This window comes from Dipteris shenzhenensis, chromosome 25 (assembly GCF_047967505.1).
Source record: "Dipteris shenzhenensis isolate YYH24624 ecotype China chromosome 25, Dip_SZ_1.0, whole genome shotgun sequence".
NCBI lineage: Eukaryota > Viridiplantae > Streptophyta > Polypodiopsida > Gleicheniales > Dipteridaceae > Dipteris > Dipteris shenzhenensis.
In genome coordinates, this window is record NC_141620.1 from 11,423,156 (window position 1) to 11,427,649 (window position 4,494).

General features: G+C 46.4%; 1 pseudogene; it reads right to left on the reverse strand.

The window, feature by feature from the left end:
• Positions 1 to 1,913: 1,913 nt before the first annotated feature.
• On the reverse strand, positions 1,914 to 3,757 carry LOC147885455 (oligopeptide transporter 4-like; annotated as a pseudogene).
• Positions 3,758 to 4,494: the final 737 nt, after the last annotated feature.

Sequence of the window (4,494 nt, forward strand, 5' to 3'; positions counted from 1 at the left end):
TATACTTTAAAATGTTACACAAAATGCAGACTTACAATGCGATGGTATTATCGATTGATTGCTTGATGGAGGAAGGCCCATGTCCTTCCCCATGTAGATGTGTTGCACCTTTGCAAGCAATCCTTTCTTCCCAAGCTTGAACTTCATGATGCGGCCCTTCCATTCATGCAAAAGATCACCTCTTTTGCTCTTGGGAAGCTTATGTGGACCCTTGGTAGATCCTCTCTTGACTATCCAATCATTCAAGCTGTAGGTGCAAGGCACCCATTCACCCAGTGCATTTTTGCTCCTGTGGGACACAAAGTACATGTATGGTCTCCTCACCATGCTTGTATAGAGGTCACAACAGCAATAGTGGACTAGAAAGTGTAGCTTGGAGGGAGAGAGCAGCTCCGATAGAGGGAGAGAGAGGGAGAAGGTATAGAGGGTGCAACTGAAGGTTGAGAGAAGCTCGAAGAGGTGATGTAGCTAGGAATGGAGGGAGAAAGAGTAGAGGGGGATGAGCAGCTGCTCCAGGAGGTGTTGTAGCTAGGAATGGAGGGAGAAAGAGCAGAGGGGGATGAGCAGTCACTACAGGAGGTATTGTAGCTAGGAATGGAGGAAGAAAGAGAAGAGGGGGATGAGCAGCTGCTGCTGTAGGAGGTGCTGTAGCTAGGAATGGAGAGAGAATGAGCAGTTGCTATAGGAGGTGTTGGAGAGGGAGAAACACAGTCGACCAAAGCAGGAGGGGGAAGAGAAGATGCCAAATGAGTTCCCACTTTTGAAAAATGGAGGGAGAATGGAGCTGGTGGACCAGAGAAGAAGAGGGGGCAGAAGCTGAGAGGGGGGAAAAATTCGTGCAGAAGGGCTTACTGCCTCTTAATGACTTGTAGGTTTGTTTGGGGGAGGTGTATATGGGAGAAGGGTCAAGCATGGGTTGGGGGGGGGGGGGGGAAGGTTTGAGTGGTCCCCGGTGTAAGAGGAGTAGCCAATAGGGGCTGTTTGCAGGTCTACCCACCCTCCACCTCAACATGGCATTGCCCCACAAAAAGGAGCACTCCCATTGGTACACCTCAAATACCTCACTAATCCCTTGAAATTAAGAAACACTAATTGGGGGCCCTTTGGAGACCCCAATTCTCCCCTAATGCAATTTCCATGCAATAGACTATGAATATTAGAATGTATCTTATCAATGTAAGATGGAAAAAGTAATGTATCTTTGATAAGCATTAGTAATGCTTATTTGATGTTTATTTTGACCCTTTTCCAACACTTTGTATTGACGCTTTTATAATAAAATTGATAGGCATCAATACAAGCATTGATACTGTTGCTAGAATTTTGAGCTAGTAGGTCCTCTCTTGTAGTAGTGATTGTGTGAGTAAAGGAGAGGGTGACTTGCATAGGGTTTTTGGAAGGCTTCTTTTAGACATGATAAAATTTTGGGGAAATGACAATTACTTATGGTTGGCATCAAATTAAAAAAATATATATAATTAAAGGGACCTTTTATGTTTTTCATATGAGTCATAACATGATTTCACCAAATTTAAGCTTACAATAATACTTTCCCCTAAATTAAATCCATGAAAACATAAGACAAGTTATCTTTTCAAGTATAGCAATTTGCCACGTTTGGCACATTTTGGTAATTTATGAAGTACATGAGTTTGACCATGCTTAGGGGTATTCAATATTGTTGCGCACACACTTTTATGGTTACATCAAGTAGATACTTTAGTCCGAAAATCCTTCGGCCTATGTTCGGAATCAGAGATGCTCGATTTTTACTATAATATATCACATTGAACGATTCTTATACAAGGACCATCATTTACGATACAAGGAGTTGGGTTTACAGAATATTCGAAGCTCTTAGTACGATATTCATTTTAGGGACGAGAGAGCCATCTTTACGGCTCATAAGCATTCTAGATTAAGAAACCCGGCACCTGATTTGTGGTCGCAGTGATCACGCCTATGGGCAACGTGAAAATACATGCCATAGCACAGGCCAAAAATAAACCCCACCATGGCAGTTGTATCGTCTCTTTAAAGGCTACACAGACAATTAGCGAGACACCAACAGTTCCAATTAGGAGGACATGCCACCACCATTGTGGTATATCCAGATACTTTCGCATCAGACGAGTATGGACGTCGGCTTTTCATGGCAGATCGGCTCATGCGTTCCCATATCTCCCTGCGCGAGTGCACGGTAGAGTTGCAGGGTTTTAGACAATCCATTGATTCGATAACTATAGCGACTGCCTACTTCACTAATGAAATTGCACTCTGTCTAATGAATCATTAAATAACTGGAGTTTTGTCTGGATGACAAGGCAACTTACTTCCCGTAAAAGCAGAGGACGTGTGTCAGAGTAGCCGCAATGGTTGCGAATCCAAGGCCGTATGTAAGAGCAAAGAGTAAGCTGAGATGGACTTTACCTTCCTGGGCATATGCGGAAAGATTTAGATGGTTTTGACTGTCCAATATGAAGCTAGTATTGTAAGTGGCGCCATCTGCAGTGAAGAGGTAATAGGAGTAGATGGGAAACTTCCTTGCGTTGTAGAAATTACTCCAATATCCGATGGGCATGACGATATACATGAAACCAACGAATCCCACTGCTATGTTTACGACAGCAAAGAATGGCGATACCAGGGGACTTGACAGAAAGGAAGTAGTCCCTGCCCAGTCTAAGCTAAAAGCACCCAACCCGAGTCCCCGGAAACCGGAACCGAGCTGTTGAAGTGTGACTGATCGCGGAAAAACCCAACATAACCATGAAAATGTCGTCAAGATTGTCATTAGGTAGCCTGGGAGCACGTAGTATGCAAAGCTCGCAATCATGCATATTAAGAAGAAGCGGCTCCGAGATAAAGATTTTCGATTATCCTCGACCTCATGCAGTGTACTGCAAAAAAAGAATAATGAGAACGAGATAGAGCGTCAGCTACCGGAATAGGTTGCTTGGGAGATATATGATTGCGAGCTGGAAAACGGTTAAGAAGGAAGAGCGCGAACCTGAATAGGGAAACCTGGACCAGAGTGCTCGGCCACCACATATACGCAGGCTCGATGAGGTACTTGCGAAACAAGCCCGCCCAACCGTATCCTAATACCTGCGCCAAACACCACACTGTCAGAGATGATATTCAAGGAGGTTTCCTTTTAGCTATGGTGTATATTATAACCAACGGCAGGTCGTGGGCTAATTACCTGCGTCGAAATGATCAACAATAACCCGGCAATGAAGGGGAATTGTCGATGATATAGCGCTTTGACGATGTTGACGATGCCAACAGCATAGGCAGGGCCGTTTCCAAACGCACTGCCCGCGTTGGCAAATATGGTGATCAAGACGTGCTCTTTCACGTTGAAAGGTCCGGGGTTCAAAGAGAAAGATGATCCGAAAGGAAGGCGGATGTGGTAATCCGGCAGGACGGCGGCCATGAAGCGTCCGATGGGCAGGGCGGCAACCTGGACGGTGATGGAGGTGATGGTGAGGGGCTGGACACGGTAGGAGGAGAACTGGTTGAGGAAGGAGAGCAGGGCGCAGGAAAAGAGGCCAATGCTCCACATGCGGAAGGTCCAGACGGGTAAAGAGGGGTCATCGAGGGTACTAACAATGAGAGCTACTTGTTCCACGGGAGACTGATCATCGAGTTTCTGTGTCTCCATATCGAAGGCTGCATGAAGCTTCTCCTCTACGTGGTTATCGACGGGGGGAGAGATCGGCAGCTGATTTCCGTCCATGATCATCACCTCCATGGACGGACCAGCTGCTGAGAGACGGAATTATGTCACGTGTAGAGCACCCCCGCCCGTCCCTGCCTCCCTCCCTCGCTCGCTCCCTACCTAGAGTTTATCAATCAGGCTGAGATCGACATCTTCTCACTGTCACTCCGTCTAGTCATTTGCTGCAATTAGCTCTTCGTCACGGTCTCCCGCACCACTCAATCACGTTCTCCCTACAACTCAATTCTGCCTCTCGAGTCTCTCGATTACCTTCCCACGCTGGTGAGCAATCGGTCACCTCAACACACCGCAAACAACGCGCTAGAAAAACAACGGGCTGCCCTAACGTTGGGGGATCAGCTGAGACCTGATTTCCGTCCAAGATCTGATCCATGCACCAGCTGCTGAAAGACGGAATATCATCTGTAGAGCACCCCCGTTTATCAAGCAGGATCAGATCACATTTTCTCACTCCGTCTACTCGTTTCCTGCAAGCTCTTCGTCAATGAAGCTCACCGTCTCCCCTACAACTGAATTCTGCCTCTCGAGTCTCAACTCCTTTTGAGGTTGTTGCTCCCTCGCCCCCCTTCCCACCCTCACCGCAAAGAAATACACCTCACGTTAGGCAGGATAAACAGAGTCCCGCCGTTGTGTGAAATTTTGGCATTTGGACATTGTTGCTTCACAAACGTTAAGACATCCGTTGACCCTTTAGATAAAGAAACCATTGAGACGTCCCAAGGTGAACCTCAATTTTTTTTTACATTTGG